Source organism: Rissa tridactyla, chromosome 1, assembly GCF_028500815.1.
Source record: "Rissa tridactyla isolate bRisTri1 chromosome 1, bRisTri1.patW.cur.20221130, whole genome shotgun sequence".
NCBI lineage: Eukaryota > Metazoa > Chordata > Aves > Charadriiformes > Laridae > Rissa > Rissa tridactyla.
In genome coordinates this window covers 62576726-62596524 of record NC_071466.1, presented here as the reverse complement: position 1 = coordinate 62596524, position 19799 = coordinate 62576726, and the positions used below count along the sequence as shown (strand labels likewise).

General features: G+C 40.9%; 1 protein-coding gene across 4 annotated transcripts in view; it reads left to right on the top strand.

The window, feature by feature from the left end:
* FGF14 (fibroblast growth factor 14) overlaps positions 1-19799 on the top strand; it is a 424635-nt gene that overhangs the window by 174207 nt on the left and 230629 nt on the right. The gene's annotated exons all lie outside the window — the stretch shown is intronic.

Sequence of the window (19799 nt, the reverse complement as noted above, 5' to 3'; positions counted from 1 at the left end):
TTGTACGTCATTTCCCATGTATGGCAACAATGTCATTTTTTTATTACTTGCCATCACAAGTGTCTTTGGCTTACTTTTAGCAAATATCCTCTGCAACGTGCTGGTTTTCAGATGTTCCCAATAGATCTAAAATTGTTAAAGCAATGTTTTCTGTTCTCTTGTCAGAACTGCCAGTTTTGACAAGGAATATACGCTGCATTTGCCACCTTTGTTTTGTATTTTACACATACTTTGGTCAGCTAAACTGGTTTTGTCTCTCTCCTTTTTTTCTTATTGATGACAAATGTGCAATTCTGGAAGTCTTAGGCTATTCGAGACCCCCTTCCCACTTGTAACTGAAATATTGGTGATAATTTACTAGAAATTATTCCTTGCAGGTTTGGTTTGTAGGATACCCAGGTGTCTTAGTGGCATTTGTGGGAGGAAAAAACTGCAATATATGTCCTGGCTTACCAGAGCTTCCTGATTTATGGTGGCCAAAGTCTACCAGGTAACCCCGTTTGATTAAGGATTTCCAAAGGAATAGGGAAATTGGTACAAGAGATTACATTATCATCTTCATTCCTTCTTTACGGTGTTTTTTGGGAGGATCCACTTGTGGGTTGCATGGTTTGCATTCATGGATTCTTTAGGATTTATCATATGCATAATCATACATGTATCTAGCAACATGACTGAAGTCTCTTTCATCCTCTCCCTGACCTATACATTATAACATGATACACAAATAAGTGTTGACACTAAGAAGTCAAGCTTGGATTATTTTCCACCTTGTACTCCTGTTTGATTTTGGATAACATTCTGAGAACAAAAGGTATACTTTCATTATGTATCTACCTAAACCCCAAATAACTCAAAAGGGTGCTTGCAGGGACTTTGTCCTCAAAACTGAAACTTGCTATTAAAATTGTCCAGACTATACCTTTCTTTAAAACATGTAACACCCCCACCAAAAAAAACCCCAACAGCATACAGACAGCCATTATCGGAAATGCATGAATTTCATATAGAATTTAGATCATGGAATCGTAAAAAAACCACCAACAATAAATCCTTATAGAAAATAAGGGCTATGTATTTCCTGGTTTTGGTAGACAATGACCTGTTAATATTCTTATTTCAACTATGGCATAATTTTAGTATCTTATTTTGCTTTAATGGAAAGTGACATTTTGAAAGAACAGGAAATGCATATTTAGTTCTGATGTCACCTGTTTATTCTTATACTAAATTTGTGTAACAAAAAACATCATTTCACTCAGATTTGCAGAGAAACAGTACTCCACTGAAGAAGGATACAAACCCCCTTAACCCTGGTTCCATTTTTAGGTAGCACTAGCGAGAAGATGAAGTGCTTTACTGTAAAGGCATAGGGTGCATTTACAACAGATTAAATGAATGAGCTAAGCTCTCTGGTTTTCCTCTTCTTTGACCCAGCTATTGAATCACTTGTAACATTTCTTGAACTAGATTGGAAGACAAAAACATGTACTTTAAAAGGACTAAATTAAAGGCTTCAATTATCTGAGAGATGGGCAGATACAAAATGTTCATTCTTCACAGTCTGTGCTTTCATTTGGAAGTGCTTGTGCCTTCTGTCCAAAGAACACGAAATTTACGTTTATGACAATACATGTATGTATTGTAATGGATGTATTTTTGACAGTGTGTGTATGCCAAGGTTTGCAAATTTAGGTTAGCAAATATTGTTATTCATCCTTGTCTAAAGCAAATATTGCTGGACTTGATAAATTATGAGTATATTAGAATGTTAGTAAACGTAGAGTTTATACGTTTGTATTTAAGAATAGTTGATGTCTTCACTTCGAATGTCCATTCTCATTTTACTATAGCAAATTCAGTGTTTCACTGAAAAAGATGAAATATTAGTAAGGACTTTGTTTCTTTACAGCTGCTGCTAGATAGGAATAGGTAGAAGTATGTATCTTAGAAACTTGTGGTTTAACACAATGTTGTTGCAATGAGAATATGCTCCTACACCAAAAACACATACTATCACTTTATAAAATATACAGCTGTACATCTAATAAATGCACAATGAGCCTCTGCTCATTGAGTATTCTGCCATCGTTGGCTTAGTTTATTAGGAGGACTATAACTTGAACTCCTCTAATAGTTCATTTTATATTTTTTTTAATAACCTTAAATCCCACACTTCCTCTCTTTTGATTTGGTTGGTTTGGTTTGGTTTTTCAGTTAGCTTGCTGCTTCTTTCACATTGGCAAAGAGCCTCAATGTTTCCTTGGAGCAACTGCGAAGTATCGTTATTGCTCAATCAGGGTTTTTACGTGGCACCCCCAGCCTCACAGTGGCTAACCTTAAAATGATGAAGCACCCCCGAGTGCAGGAGAAAAGAGGGTGTAGAATGGGGAAGGAAAGGTTTTAATAAATGAGGAAAATTTAAACTAAAATTTTACCAAAAATTATTCCTACTGCTATAAATAAAATAAATTTAAATTGTAGTATCTCTACTTTAATTAAATATTTTTTTTGCCCCCCCTGCTTCCCCCCCCCAAAAAAAGAAGGCAAGACATTTAACAAGCAGGAAGTTTCCTACTGCAGAACTCCTGAGAAAGGGAGCAAGAACCAAAGAGAACTTCAAGAAACTACTCAAGTGTGCTTTATTGGTGATATAAAAATAAATCCTGATTACAGATAGAAACTGCCAGGGTGTTTGTGTTCCGTCCAAGCCCTTGATATTGTCTCATACCGTACACACTCCTCCCCCAGCTGCAATAACTATTTCATTTTACTTCATTTTATTTAAAGGTATCTAGCTATTACCTACATTCTACACGTCATCTACATGTTCTCCAGATAATGGTATGTAACGTCTCTGGGCAAACGGAAGCACAAAACAAGAAACTGTGATGTTGCAGTAGGGGTCTGATGTTACAGTAGGGGTCTGCTACAGTCCACCTGACCAGCAGACCCAAGAAGATGAGGCCCTCCATAGGCAGGTAGAATAGGCTTCACGTTCACCGGCCCTGGTCCTCGTGGGGGATTTCAACCACCCTGACATCTGCTGGAAGGACAACACAGCAAGGCACCAGCAATCCAGGATGTTCCTGGAAGGCATAGATGACAACATCCTCCTCCAAATGGTAGAGGAACCAACAAGAAAAGGTGCTATGCTGGACCTCATTCTCACCAACAGGGAAGGGCTGGTGACCAACATGAGGTTCAGTGATAACCTTGGCTGCAGTGACCACGAAGCGATAGAATTTATGATCCTCAGGGCAACTAGGAGGATATATTCCGAGCTTACGACCCTGGACTTTAGGCACACAGACTTTGATCGCTTCAGGGATCTGCTGGCCAAAGTGCCGTGGGACAAAGCTCTAGAGGGAAAGGGGGCCCAGGACAGCTGGTCAGTATTCAAGGATCACCTTCTCCGTGTCCAGGAGCAAACTATACCGACAAAGAGCAAGGCAGGAAAGAATGCTAGGAGACCGGCCTGGATGAACAGGGAGCTCCTGGACACACTGTCACACAAAAAGAAACTTCATAAGGAGTGGAAGAAAGGACAGCTAGAATGGGGGGCATATAAGGAAGCTGTCTGAAAAGCAAGACACCTGGTGAGAAAAGCTAAAGCTCAGTTAGAATTAAATCTAGCCAAGGAGATCAAGGGAAACAGCAAAAATTTCTATAGGTACATTAATGGTAAGAAGAAGACTAGGGAGGGTGTGGGCCCCCTCAGAAAGGAAACAGGGGAGCTGGTGACAAGTGATATGGAGAAGGCAGAGGTTCTCAGTGACTTATTTTCCTCAGTCTTCACTGGCAAGGGCTCCAGCCACACTCCCGGAGTCACAGAAGATAGTGGCAGGGGTTGGACAGAACTGCCCATCAGAAGTGAAGATCAGGTTCGTGACCATCTGATGAACCTGGAAGTGAACAAGTCCAGGGGACCTGATGGGATACACCCATAGGTACTGAAGGAACTGGCGGATGAGGTTGCTAAACCGCTCTCTACTGTATTCCAAAAGTCATGGCAGTCTGGTGAAGTCCCCACTGACTGGAAAAGGGGAAACATAATCCCCATTTTCAAAAAGGGAAAGAAGGAGGAACCAGGGAACTACAGGCCAGTCAGTCTCACCTCTGTGCCTGGTAAGATTATGGAGCAGATCCTCCTGGAGGCACTGCTGAGGCAGAAGAATAACGAAGAGCTGATTGGGTACAATCAACACGGCTTCACCAAGGGCAAATCGTTCCTGACAAACCTGGTGGCCCTCTATGAGGAGGTCACAACATCAATAGACAAGGGGAGAGCAACTGACATCATTTACCTGGACCTGAGCAAAGCCTTTGACACTGTCCCGCATGACATCCTGGTCTCCAAGCTGATAAAATATGGGTTTGATGGACTGACAACTCAGTGGATAAAGAACTGGCTTGACAGCCGCACCCAAATTGTGGCTGTCAATGGGTCCATGTCCAAGTGGAGGCCAGTGACAAGGGGAGTCCCTCAAGGATCAGTACTGGGACCGGTCTTGTTTAACATCTTTGTCAGCAACATGGACAGTGGCATAGAGTGCACCCTCAGCAAGTTTGCCGACGACACCAAGCTGTGTGGGGTGGCTGACACGCTGGAGGGAAGGGATGCCATCCAGAGGGACCTTGGCAGGCTGGAGAGGTGGGCCCATGCCAACATCATGAAGTTCAACAAGACCAAGTGCAAGGTCCTCCATCTGGGTCGGGGCAATCCCAAGCACCGATATAGGCTGGGCAGTGACTGGCTTGAGAGCAGCCCTGAAGAAAAGGACTTGGGGGTGCTGGTGGACGAGAGGCTCAACATGAGTCATCAGTGTGCACTTGCAGCCCAGAAAGCCAATTGTATCCTGGGCTGCATCAGGAGAAGCATGGCCAGCAGGTCCAGGGATGTGATCCTCTCCCTCTACTCCACTCTCGTGAGACCCCACCTGGAGTACTGCATCCAGCTCTGGAGCCCCTACTACAAGAAAGATAAGGACATGCTGGAACGTGTCCAGAGAAGGGCCACAAGGATGATCAGAGGGCTGGAGCACCTCTCCTATGAGGACAGGCTGAGAGAGTTGGGGTTGTTCAATCTGGAGAAAAGAAGGTTCCGAGGAGACCTTATAGTGGCCTACCAGTATCTTAAAGGGGCCTACAAGAAAGCTGGTGAGGAACTTTTTAGGATGTCAGGTAATGGTAGGACTAGAATCACAGAATCACAGAAACTTCAGAGTTGGAAGGGACCTCTAGAGATCATCTAGTCCAACTCCCCTGCTAAAGCAGGGTTGCCTAGAGCACATTATTCAGGACCACATCCAGGCAAGTCTTGAAAATCTCCAGAGAAGGGGACTCCACAACCTCCCTGGGCAGCCTGTTACAGTGCTCTGTCACCCTCACTGTAAAGAAGTTTTTCCATGTGTTTGAACAGAACTTCCTATGTTCTAACTTGTGCCCATTGCCCCTCGTCCTGTCACTGGGAACCAATGAAAAGAGTCTGGCACCATCCTCCTTTGACCCACCCGTTAGATACTTGTATGTATGACTGGAGGGAATGGATTAAAACTAGAGATGGGGTGATTCAGACTGGATGCTAGGAAGAAGTTCTTCACCATGAGGGTGGTGAGACACTGGAACAGGTTGCCCAGAGAGGTGGTGGAAGCCCAATCCCTGGAAGTGTTCAAGGTCAGGCTGGATGGGGCTCTGAGCGACCTGGTCTAGTGGAAAGTGTCCCTGCCCATGACAGGGGGGTTGGAACTAGATGATCTTTAAGGTCCCTTCCAACCCTAACAATTCTGTGATTCTATGATTCTATGAAACTGAAGAAAAGAAAGGGCAGCTTCTGATTTTGGGAAGGAATGTTTGACTTACCACTGGTTAAGGCTTAACACAAAAAAAAAAATCAAAGCACCAAAAGCAATGTTCAGAATGTGTATGGTTATAACAGCCTTTAGGTGTGATTTTTTTTTTTAGATTGGGCAGGTGGATGCCACCCCCAGCAGCCCCCTGAAGAGCAGCCTCTTCAGGTAACCCACTTCATTCACCCAGATTCCAGAATTAATTCCTCTGAACCGCTATCCACAGTATTTCTCTTTTCTTAAGGTTTACCTAATTTAATTTATCTGAATCTCTCCTCCCACCTTCCTTCTATACACTAAGGTCTCCCATTTCATATTCACAGCTCTACCATTTTGTTAACCCTAATAAACTTAGCTGCAAGGATGGTTATATTAAAGCCCCCTTTTTTGAGTCTCACTCCTGTTCTCAATGGTCAGAAGTCCGCTCCCTTTGAACATGAGGTCATCACAGCTCTGCATCTTTCAACATAATTTTTCATTTGGCTTTGACTTCAAGCCAGAAATTCCCCTACAAAGATTCATGTGTGATATTTTCTCTGTTTAAGCTCTGATATTTGCCTTTACCACATTCTAGTTAAAACTTGTTTTCATCATCGTGCTTTAGAAATGAGAATTTGTACTTGTAGCAGCATTGAAATAAACTCATATATTCCTCACTTGTATATACTTGATATACAAATGACTGTGTATTGATATACAAGTGAATATGTATTGATGTTGGTTTTTCTGTTGCTTTTAATACAATGCAGCTCTCCCTCAGGGTGGCTGCAGCAGTGTCCACCTCTGCATCTGAGCAGTCAGGCTCTCGGAGTACATGCACATAGTTGTTTTGCTTTATCTCCTCAGATTTCTACTACATCTCAGCTTTGGTAATGAAAGTCACTTTTTCCACCTTCTTTTGGCCTTGAGAAATTTTTTACTCCTCTTTCTAAATGTGTGACGATCACTACGAAGTTTTTTTGCAGTTATTTTCAAAGATATGTCATAATTCCTCCTAGGTTTAGATAAGGAGAATTCCATAATAACAGTTGGTAGAGAATCTGATTCATTGCTGCGTTACTTTGCCGAAAGTCACTCTAACTCTGTCCACCAAAACTGGATTGGACCGATTCCTGGAAAAATTGCTGGAATTAGAGTCATGTGTAACTAGGGTAATGCAGTGATAAATCAGACCTATTCCCTTTTTAGCTGTTTCCCTGTACTACTCTTCATATTTGTACTGCTTCTAGAGGTGTGCTTAGTAACTACTCCCATTAGGAATGCTATCTTTGTAGGTTTTCTGGATGCCTACACGAGCCTTTGAAAAGCCATCTGGTGAAATGTGCTATGGCTTGTTATTTACATGGCATTTAACTATCCCTCTGTAAACTTCAGTAATATAATGGAGAACAACACTTTTTATTAAACAACACAGTGAAACCAAGTTGTATAGCACGCTGTATCCAACAGTTAAAGAAAAAGAATCAATATTAAACTGTAGGAGAATTCCACTAGAAAATAGGAAAGTTAATTTTTACTTTTGCTTTTTGTGATTCTTGCTTTTATTGTGTTTTTTTTTTTTTAATTATTATTATTTTTTAAGCACAGTCAACCTCAGCAGTTCCCATGGACAGTATCATCAACTTTGGACTTTTTACCTTAATCCTAGACCCCTTTCAGGTTTAGATAATTTGTCTTCAGGGACATTCTATTTTGTTTTCTTTACAGCAAGTTACAGGAATAGAAGTGCTGGGAACAGACTCATATTGACAAGTTCCCCAACATAACATACGAAGGACTAAGGCAAAGCTGTTAATTTTCTCTGCTTCCATTGATGCAATTTGGAATCATTATGACACTGGCAAAGGAGGCTATTTAACCACATTGTTCTGTTGCTATTTATAAATGGGATCTCGTTTAAATTTAGAACACAAAACCTTCCTGGGTGGAAAACTGCCATCTTGCGTATCTGCACGCAGTGCAGTGCAAGGGACCCTATCTGATCACTGTCAATATCATTGCTGGAATACCGATAGCAATAACGAGAATAGCACGGAGCTGCCCGTGGGGCTCAGTTCTGTAACCTTGTTGCATGCGAACCTATGCCCTTATCAGTATGTGGAGTTTTACAGAGGCTACATGTTTAAATGGCTGTGTTTATCACAGCTCATGGGGCATCTGATGTTCTGACTGTGGTGTACATCAGAGCCGTGGGAGCTCCAAGCTCCCGGGGGTGCCTCCTCACTGCACCCCAGCAGCACTCTGGGGTACATGGAGGATGCCTACCTTTTTCTCTTCTCTTCTCTTCTCTTCTCTTCTCTTCTCTTCTCTTCTCTTCTCTTCTCTTCTCTTCTCTTCTCTTCTCTTCTCTTCTCTTCTCTTCTCTTCTCTTCTCTTCTCTTCTCTTCTCTTCTCTTCTCTCCTCTCCTCTCCTCTCCTCTCCTCTCCTCTCCTCTCCTCTCCTCTCCTCTCCTCTCCTCTCCTCTCCTCTCCTCTCCTCTCCTCTCCTCTCCTCTCCTCTCCTCTCCTCTCCTCTCCTCTCCTCTTCTCTTCTCTTCTCTTCTCTTCTCTTCTCTTCTCTTCTCTTTTCTCTTCTCTTCTCTTCTCTTCTCTTCTCTTCTCTTCTCTCTCTTCTCTTCTCTTCCTTCTCTTCTCTTCTCTTCTCTTCTCTTCTCTTCTCTTCTCTTCTCTTCTCTTCTCTTCTTCTTCCAACCGTCTCTTTGTTCCCCTGGGAAGCAGGCTGGGTGTTTGGACAAGGGTAGGTGGGAGTGTGGGGAGCACAGGGTGCCCCTGGAGCCTGAACTGCAGTTTGGGTGTGACTAATGGGAACTGGCTTGGCCACCTCCTGTTTGCACGGCTGCCAACGCTGGAGATGTAGGCTAAAAAGAGTCAGAGCTGCTGCTTTGCTGCAGATGTGCACAGAGGAAACATTGATACTAACCAGGACTATTCGTAGTTCAAATTAGGTATTTTTGATATTGATATAACCAATAACACTCAATCTGTCCTTAGTCTCACTAAGGTATGTAAGGTTTTACTATACTAAATTCGGCTCTGATTTTACCATCTGAAATTCTTAGGATTTGTTACAAGTAGTGATCTTCATCCACACAGAGCAGGTAAATCTATTGCATTGACAGTGATTTTCCAAGGGTGCAGTAAAAAGCATCCAACAAACACCTGTATTTTTTTTATATATCAATCATAGATGGAACCTTTTATGCATCCAAGTAGTTGCCACTTTTATCTAAACTGAGATAGGGAGGAGTACGTTTGTGAAGATTTGTGAAAGATCTTTGTCTTACGTGTAATTTCAGTGTGCTAGTAGCACTTAGCACTGTCAGGTTCAAAGCAGCTTACATTTGCAAACACTGCTTAATAAAAATTGTGTGAAATGGTGATTGCCCCCAATTAAGAGATAGGGGACCAGAAAAAACAATGAAGTGATCCAGGCATTTTAAGCAGCAATTTTTCCATGTGGGAGAGGCTGATTCTCCCAAGTCTTAAGTTAAGTATCATCTATGAAGTAATTGGTATTCAACAGTGGTTACATGAAAGGAGTACAGTCACCTAAATCACAATAGTTTGACCACTTTGGATTAACAAATTACTGCCTGCCAACTAAGCAGCACTAATTTACCAGATAAAAGTTACAAAGATGATTTTTATTACAGTTAGTGTAAGTTTTATTAAAATTATTCTTGGGACTGAATGTTCCAATTTTACTGAATATAAAATAACTACATTTGTATGCAAATTTTCTTGATTTTATATATACTTGAACTATTAAGCCACCACAAGTCGCCTACATAAATCTGCAATATCAGTTTGTCCTTTTTCTTTAAATAAATTCTTGTTGTGTGTGAGATTTCAAACTTGTAGAGTCTGCTGTTTATGTTACTGTAATATGAGTTTTTTACCTTTCGACTGTGGCAGTTGTAGGGATATTGCATTTGTAGATATCATAAGAATGATGAGAACAAAATAAACGTAATTTCTTTGCTTGGAAGGAGATTTCGGGACATGGGGATGTGCTCTGACTATGCCAGAAGTATGCATTTTATTATTTGTTTGTTCGAGTTTGAAATGGGATGTAACTACCAATATTGCTAGAAATTATAGACTTGCACTGCTATAATTCAGACTGTTGTGGACGCCTGCAGTGACAGGCGCAATGTATACAGTGTATATTCTTGCTCTTAGATTTTTTTTTTGTGCATTTGAAACACACTTGAGCCAGTGTAGAGAAAAATAAGTTCAAAGCCAGGAATTCAACACTTGTATGAACAAACAGAATAGCTGGTGAAATCTTGCACTACAGGGATCAGTTATAAAATTCCTATGAGTTCAGCAGAGCCAGGAATTTACCTCTAACTTAAACTTCAGAAATGATGTACAGAGGATAGATATATCCTCATCTTTAGTAAATATATTCCAAGTTATCTGCTTCACCGGCTGATGATTTATAGAACTGTTATTTTATTAATCAGTGAGTGATAATAAACTGCAAAGACTTTGAAAACTTCTTTTTTAACTTTGGAACATCAAAAACATTTCTGTAGTTTCAGCTCTCCCAGTATCACACCACAAATTCATAGCTTTGCCAGCAGTGCAGCATTTCAGGCTGTTGAAATATGCCTCTGGCACTGATGGCTGCAGAAGATCTGCAGATGCTGCTTGCTTTGAAAGATTTTTCTTTTTGAAGGGGGCTCACCATGGTCTAAGTAGCTTGCCATAAAGGTCTAAGCTGGTTTAGCTGCAGGACCTGTCCACACCCTTTCGGTTTGATGGTGTGTGCCCTTTTTTTGTACCTAGTTCATTATGAAGTCTCTCTTTTCAAGCATGGCTGTGGAGATGAGAATATGTGATGAGATGTGATGTTCAGCACAGCTTGATTCACAGTGCAGCAGTGTCTCCTCAAACTGCAATCTGCTCGGATTTCAGTGGTCTGAAATAGGAATTTTTCATTCCACAATGTGATGAACTTCCTTCACAAAAATCCGCTGTCAGGGCACGAAGGAGTATTTGGCCTTGCCCAGCTCCCCTGGGGCCTCCCCCAGCCTGCCCGTGGGTCAGACCGTGGCCATCAGTCTCTCCCCCAGCGATGCTGTAGCAGTCCTATAGGACTCCTTATAAAAGTTAGAGCTTTAACTTTGGAGTTTTAGTCAAATTCTGGTCAAGTTCTTTAGCTTGAGTAGCAGTATACAGCATACTGGCTTTAATCCACTACCAAAATACCTATGACAGTGTCAGCTTTCAGTTGTCGGACACAATGGCCTCGAGAACAGAGAACTAGCAAGCTCACCACATGAGTGGCAGTCCTCCCACGGCTTTTCCAGCTCCTGTGAGCCTTATCATATCTTTGAACGTCAGGCCTGCATTATTTATTTCCTTGCGAGCCTTTGAGGCATTCCATTGAAGGCTTGGAGGGCCTTCTCCCCCTCGTCAGGGAATTTACAGGCCGTCTCTTATACTAAGTTGCTAAGAACTTGGCTCTGAGCTGCTGTAACTTCACTGCTTTCTTTTGGAGGTGGCAGCATTTACACAGTAGATCAATACATGCGAGTGTAAATTTGCAAAGGCACTTTTGCGGGGTTGCCACTAGTCTGCCTGTGTGCCCCTCGGAGACCGACCGCATCCGTGCCCCCGGCAGAGAAACAGCAGGTCCAGGAGAGAGGCCAGGGACTAAAAATATCGCACACACGTGCTGAGCGAGTGACATGCCGTTTGAAAAACAGCACGATTAGCCTGACGGGTCATGTTGGATGAGACCTACGTTTCCTGATGGGTCGAATATGCAATGGGCACTGTCTTAGCACCTCCAAGTGGGCATTTATGATGTACAATTATCAAAGGGCTCTATATGCAATGGGCCTTATTCTGCCCTTCAGAGTAAATGCATTTGATGGCAAAGTTACTTGTAAACAAGAGAAAACAGATCACCCTGTCCATCTTCAGCATGCCTCCATGTCTCAGCAGCAAACCCATTTCTGGCTGTCGGCTTCCACCAGTTTTTTACTTCTACTCTTGAGGCACTTGATCCTCAAAGTGTAGTAGTTTTGTGGCTTGGCAATTGCAGCCACCATTCAGTCCTCGTTTCTAAGTACACAATACGAAGCACTGCTGTGGGATTTGAGACACTGAAAAAACCCAGCATACCTGTGAAACTGTAAAACGATGAAAGGGTAGAACAGGGGGAAGAAGATTTTGCAGAAGGTAGAAAAATGGCCACACAGGGACTATGATTCTATGGACAGTACATCTAGGGAGGTAGGGAAAAGAAAATAGGTGGGCCAGCTGTAATCAGTGGGAGGAAAAGTAGCTTACTGTCTATTATCAAAGCCCATAAAAGAAGGAGAAATGGTGGGCAGTCAGATTTGTTGAAACAGAGGTTAGTCATAGACCCAGAGTAGGATGGGGAACCCAGGGGTACAATGAAACTGAGGGGAGGAAGCATGTGCGAAATGGAATTGCAGTAAACAGTAATGAGCTTTGTTTTGCAGAGGTGAAATAGTAGCAGGGGTTAATAGTTATTAGGGTGAAACAAAAGTTCCAAAAAATGAAAAGGAATCTCATCCCTTTTACAGTAAAGTTACTAAACCTTCACATTCAGAGGTGGGGTGCGGGCAAAAATGCTGGGTTTAGCTAAGAAGAAATGGGCTCCAGGTGGGCACCAAAGTGAGCCAAGCTTGCATGTCCACTGCTCGTCTTGCCATTCAGTCAGGCTCCAGCAGGCCTCACTGAATTCCAGTTTGAGTGAAATAACATCTCAAAAGAGCAAACTCCTACCAAGGACCATCCGTTCCAGACAGTCCCGGTGGCAGGATTTATCTTGCAGGTCTGAAGCTTAAGTAATAGCATGGTAGATTTCTGAAGTGTGATGACTGTCCTTCAGTATGCCTGTTCCAAAGTCAGCCGGTGAACCGTGCCTTGTGGTGCTGGGAGCAGAGCAGGTACTCCTGGAAGACAGTTCGTCCTAGTTATTCTGTACATACTCTGGAAGGGATGAACTTTCCTTGGGAAGTGTTTATTTTTCTCCCTGGCTTTAGAAAAGAAGCCTGAAGTAGTGACATTGATGCGGGATGTGATTCAGGTCCAAACTGAGACATTCAAGAAGATGCCAATGTGTCTGGAGCAGGAGTCAATGGACATGCAGTCAATATGTCCAGCAGAGCAGAGAGTGCTGTTCAGGTGACCAGCACTGGTGGTTTCTTATGGTGAGATGACTGCTTCTGTCCCCCTTGAAGATACTGACTAGATCTCAAGTGCCTACAAAGGGACTCCAGGCACCCAAAGTTCAGTGTCTGAATCAAGAACTGCACCCCAGCAGAGGTGCCTAACTTCTACATTACTGAAGCCAAATGAAGGTAATTTAGGCCTAGAAGAACAGTAAAAGCCTGTCTTTTTCTTTAATCCTAGCTCAGGATTTCTTTCCTCAGAGATTTAGGTCCCCTAATTTCTCTGTTTTCACTGTAACATTTGTCTTTAATAGTTTCTCTGCAGTTCCATTCAATTAAAAATGTGCCTGTAACTACAAAAGGAAAAAAAATAGTAACAGAACAAGGTCTGCATTTTCAGATGTTGAGGTGAAAACATGAATTACCTTAAAATAGTCAGACATTCTTTTACATATTAATTTTTAATTTTTCCACAGACTTGCAACTTGTCAATCTTTACCCAGAATACATCCTTCCTTGAATGGTTTGCCTAGATGATCTGCTAAAGGGGAGGGGTTTTTCCCTCTTTCCTCCTGAGCACGCATTTGGAAAACTAAGTGAATTATAAAGGCAATTGGCAGCTTTTTTCCCCCCTACTTAAATATTGACTTATTACTTGAATTTGGAGCTTGGTCTGAGAATTGGGCTTTACTCCTGCAAAAGATGTATGTGTATTCTCTACATTTAATGACATGAATAGTTCCATTGAGATCTGGGAGTGTATTACAGTGTAAAAATTAAAGAGCTATAAATCTCTGCATAGTGAGGTTGTTGCAAGAAAAAATTAACTAAATGCTTACAGTGGATCAAAAGTAGACAGAATTTAGCATGCTAAATTTGTAAGATCTGTCTGATATATTGATGTTCTTACGTTAAGGCATTTAATTCGTTTGAATTAATGAACCATCATATTCTATCATTTGACTAATATAAATAATTTGGGATTTTTTTCCTATTTTCTTTTAGGGAATCCATTTGTCAGTAATTGAGCCTTTAAGAAATGAAGGTGAATGAACAGCACTGCTTTTTAAAAAGTTATAATTTATTATGCATTCAGTTACTTTGCTCAAGTTTTCATACAGATGAAATGCATTTGTGTGTGTACAAAATATTTTTTTTAAAAAGCTTGAGAAATCTCCTTGCTTACCTATGCATCAGTGCTTCTATTCCCAATTTGATTTTATTTCTCTTTGGGTCTTGGTAGGAAATTCTGAAATTACCAACATTTTTACAAGATTGCTGTCAGGTTAAACTTACATTTGAAAAGTTTGCTGGGCTTTTGTTGGATTTTTTTTCTTTTTATGCTCACTACAAGTACTAGCTCTACTGGATGTCAAAAGCATAATTTGTAAAAGCTGATAAAATGCCCAGCCATGTGCGATATTTGAATTGCTTGATGCGTCCCACAGTTTTACTTCTGAAAATGTACTGTAACACAAGCTGAAAGGCTTATTTTTTCATCGTGGAAAAAATAAAGAAGCCTTTGGAGCTACCTTTGGAGCTTTTCTTCAGTCTGTATACAAGTAATTGCAAGTATTTTAATTCATGGTTTTCCAGTTTAGCACTCTGGGGCTTTTAAGGATTTTTTCCTCCAGGAAAACATTGACAGACAGGTAACAACCAAGAAAGAGATCCTTTGTGACTTCAAAATGCTTTGTCTGCAGATATCCATCAACATCTCATGCCAGGCAGAGAGTTGGTAGACGCAGGTAACAGAGTGGAGGAAAGAAAACTCTCTGGAAGAGCTTTACTACTTGTGCGTTTCTGTCCGGGGATGCTACCGCAGGGGTAACCGCTGCCTGCTTTTGCAGGCACTGCTGCTCCCCCACAACTGTTGGTACAGACAGTTCTCATACTTCTACACTGCCTCTAAGCAAGCAGTAAGCCTTTTGGTTACGTTGTATGTTTAAATATACAATGTTCTTAACACCAGTTTGCTGGAGAAATTTTTGGCCTTCAGTTCTTCTATTTTCTTCCACAATAAGCCACAATAGGCTTTTATTTTCTTGATCTGGTATGGAGAAAAACCAAATTTCAAGCTCTTCAGAGGTGGGACACTCACAGAGACCCAATTCTTCCTTCGAATTGTTATCACCAACAAAAAAAAAATAAAAAATGCAGGTAGTTGTTGAATCTTTGCCGTGGAAGTTTTTTTACTTGGAAATTCTTGTCAACACAAACCAGCTGAGAAATATGATATCACACAAGCAGTAATATGGTGTTTTTTTTTTTTAACTTGCAGCCCTGGTTCAATGCTTTGCTATAACATAATGATAAATGGGAGGTGCTTACTTTATGGTGCAGAGAAGCATACTCAAGTGCCTCATATCATTGAAAGCTCATCTGTCTGTTTTTACATGATCCTAACACGAAGATTAGTTAAATATACGCCAACAACTGCATTTATGGTAGACACATGTTTTAGTTTTGATTTAGGAAGTCTGACATCAGTCAACAAGTTGTTGCCTTAGATAAGCAAAAGAACAAACTTTTCCCTGTGGAAGCAGCATGTGCTAAGAAGTTGTAATTATGTTTTCCTCCTGGGCATTTTAAAACTTGTCAGATGGTGTTTTAGTCATTAGAAAGACTCAGAGCCTTCCCTCAGGTTGTAATGAGGAGAGCCTACACACGGGTCTATGTACCTCCCATCAAACCTTTCAGCGTCTCATTTCAGCTTTTACTTTCACAATAAAGTTAGTCATCAGTCCCTTGGATAATATATTGGAACTTGAGGTAAAATGGTAATTGTCCCTCGGTAGTTTTCTTCAATTTCAGCATCTCACTTGTGACACCTGGAGCCCTGGAGGAAGATGCAAGCCCATGAGGCTGGCAGTGTATCGCAGCTGTAATTACCAATAAAGATGCCTGTGTTCCCCTTTCCAGTTAGTCATCCTTGGAGACGTGTCTTTTTTAGCAAAAAGGAGGGGATGAGCAGGTAGAGGGAGCCTATAAATATTCTTGAATAGATGCGGTACTGAAGAATTGGAGTTCTTCAGTAATTTGTCAAAACACACCAAATGAAACGAGTGGTGAGATCATACTTTTGTGCTGTAGCAGTGACTTATTTGCTCTGGGAATGAAGTTGGGTGGCTTTAGACTCCCTTCCTCCTGTATTATTAGTTACATATTAAATTAAGAAAAGCTGATTTTAACCCATCATATCTTGGCTGCAGCGAGTTTGTTAGCTGTGCTGGTGAAATATAACTTCCACAAGCCATTTGGTTTACCAGTACCTGTAATGTAAAAGGTACTTTCCTCCCTTCCCTGTTTTTTTTCCTGTGTGTAATGTTTTCAGCCTTTTTCATTTCAGTCCCACTGAATACAGTAACAGCTTTTAGAAAGGTAATGGCAGCTTCTTTGTTACTCTGTTGCAGTGATTCTGAGATGACTGCCTTTTCCCCCCAGATATGATGGGTTATACTAAACTTCTTTATGAAGAGAGGATGCTGCAGCATTAAGCACAGATGATTCCTTCTTCTCTGGCATCCTGTGGGACGGTTCATTCCCTTGTTCAGCCAAGTCTGAGGGAGAAAAAGGCTTTTCCCTTCTCCCTATGCATACTGATTGTTGCTCATCAAAACTTCCACTTTTCTAAACCAAACGTAATTTATGAAAGAACTGAAGAATTGCCCACTTGCAGTAGGGCAAATTATAACACCTGTTCCCAGATGCTCTCGACTGAGTGATGATCTGGTACCCCAGGATTGCAGCTTCAGGTCCTTTAACGGTCTGTCCTGGTGCAACGTTATTGGTAAGATGCTAGACAACTACCGCTGTTGAAGTAGTATTTGGCTGCAGGAATACATTCCCTCAATGATTTATTAGTGGAAACATAAGGCATGTGGGAACACCACTGTACTCGCGTTGAACCTAATAACTGTCATCACACAAAATGTGTGCAACAAACTGTGTGCTTTTTAAAATCCTTCTCCCAGGTTTGACAAACACTTGGTAAGCAATTCTGAAAGAAAAAAATAAGTCTGTGTAAATATATTTAAAAGTTAATCTTTATAGATTAACAGGGAATATTGTTCGACCATTGCACTAACGAGACAATATAAGCAGTAAGGGAAATAATGTTAATATTAAATAATGTTAATGAAACTGCAGAATTTGAAAAACACCATTCTTTTTCTTGATGGAAATTTCACTGGATTTGGTACTTAACTTTTTCCCCTGCTCTTAGTTTGTGGACTTTGTGTTTCAGGTTGTTGGGATAGAGAAGGAAAACAGGGTCTGATTTGAATGGGTTTTCTGATAGGGCTGCTGCTGCTAGTTCAGTCCTTATGGCAGCATGTCGTGATTCTAGGTTGCTTTTATTAACTTGATAGTGGCTGAAATTCGATCTTGGAAGAAAATCATTGGAAGAACGCTGTTTTGATTTGGAAGGAAAGCTAACTGGTCCTGGAAATGGAGGGTTGTGAGGTTTTCAACTTTCCTCAGCTTTTCATCAGCAAGTCTGTTGAATGGTCATAACTCCTTCATGAAGTCTTAAAACAGCTGATGTGGAATTGGTTTATATCTCTGTTTCCATTTAATATCTGTGCTCTAGTCTGTGTTAGTTTTTTCAACAGAATTTTTGAGCCATATATTATGTTCTTTCTTTGTGAGAAATGAGCATATTTGTATTATTGTCACAGATAACTTGCTATCAAAATAATTTAGCACTTTTGCAGAATTGGAAGGGGGGGGTTTGGAAGGGTGAGAGTTTGGGATTGCAGCTGTTATGTACACGTAACAGACACATACAGCTTTGTACTAGAATTGCACTTTTCAGGGTTTTTTATGTGTGTGCATGTCTATGCAGTTTCAAATAACATGAGATGTTAAATCTGTAGTGTGTGCTTGCTGGCAGCTACTGTAAAAATTCAGACCAGAGGCAGTGGGCCCGTCTCAGCCAGATTGTCAGCGGAGTTCAGCAATCTCACAGGACTAGCACCAGCAACCTGTTTCCAGGGACTCTCATAATTCGTTACAGCTCAATAAATCTCTGCGTGAGAAGTAAAATCTGTGCTGTAAATCCATCCGTGTAATCAGCTAAATATTGCAGTTAGAGCAAAGGAGAGTACTGGGCTTTGCTGTGTGTCTGTGTATGGAGGCTCAGTTGGGTCTCCCTACTCTCTTTCTCAGTGGGTAGGTTTTGGTCTCTGCCCCACAGCCTCTGGGTTCCTGTCGCCCACCTGGGTGCATATAAATACCACAGTTCCTATAAGCAAGAGGATTAATTCAGCCTAATATTTTTTGTATATATTGTTAATAAAGTTGCCAAGGATTCTGACGGGGAAAAAATTAAAATGTATAAAGTGAAACTCCTTTTAGATGAAGACCTAGGTGAAACTGATATTAACGCTTTCCACTTCAATATACTATGAATTCTTTAGTCTGTTGCCTTCTGTAATGCTATTGAAAATACTTTAAGAAAATTAACTATTGCAAAGGATAATACTGCTTGAATTTAACTATTTTTAATGAACAAATATTTTACCCTGTGAGAACTGTACCTACTATGAACACACCTGAAAGGAAAATATGCAAAAGATTGAACTGTAAGGATTAACATTGTTCATATGACAGAATTTACCATTCCGGTAGTAAATAATGAACATGTCTGAAGGTAACTTAGAAGAATTGGTATAATTGTGTTATCTTCAGGCACAGAAAAGCCTTATACTTACAATACCCAGTGGAAGTGTAATCTTCTTTCTATTAAGATCTCACTGTCATTGTGCCTGAAGTATTCCTTTCTCTAGAGTGTTGTTGGCATAAATCTTTCACACTGCCAGGGGATGGTATCTCCCCCAAATACCCAGAGCTTTCTGTTTCAAAGGGATGTTGTTAGTCCTCTGAACACCTAACTTTGTGTCTCCTGAGAAAACGGATTTTAAAGGCAACGAGAGCCTGTTCTAGGATTAGCAGAGGCATTTCCCTTTTTCTTGTTCTGCTGTTGGGCTGGACCCAGAAGTGAAAGAAACTAGTCAGCTCTTGAGTAGAGTGAAAAACAAGTGAAGCAAACTCTATGAAACAAATTCATATTTTAAAATTTAGCATTCCTCTATAAGGTTGGTGAGCAATTTAAAAAAAAAAATTGTATCAGAGTATCACAAAATGCAATGAAAGGTAAAATTCTTTGGAAGAAGTGATTTCCTAATATCTCTAGTTGGTGCGAAGATTTGCTTTTTTTATCTAGGAGGGAAGAACTAACCAATTTGCATAATTTGTGCTCAAAAAGACTCAATAACAGAGTGTGGATTCATTTGCCAATTATCCTGATAGAGAGCTGAAATTCTTCTGAGTCCCATGTGATGGAAATTGGGCCTTGGAATCCCACAGCATAGTTTCCTTGCAAATATAGACATGTATTTACAATTAGCATGGAAAGATCTTCAACAAAATTAGTGAAGATGCCTATTTAAACTTGGGATGGATGCCCAAGTGAGTGCTATATTTTTTCCACCGCGAACAGTATTTGAGATTTAAGTGAGTAACTGCTTCGCACATATAAGTTATAGACAGAGGTTTCTTTCAGAAGACTGTTGAAATACAAACAGCATATGGCTTGTACCCTTTGTCACCCTTGTTCTGGAAGTGGCTGCTTGACATTGACAGTTACAGTGACCCAGGGATATAAGGTCTCTCGCAGTCTGTCACCTTGTGTTAAATCAAGGTTCCAGTCACTCTACAAACGTAAGCACTCCTGTTTGGGGAAGTGTAAGTGAAAATTATCTTTATTCTGAATTGACTTTTCTGGAATCTT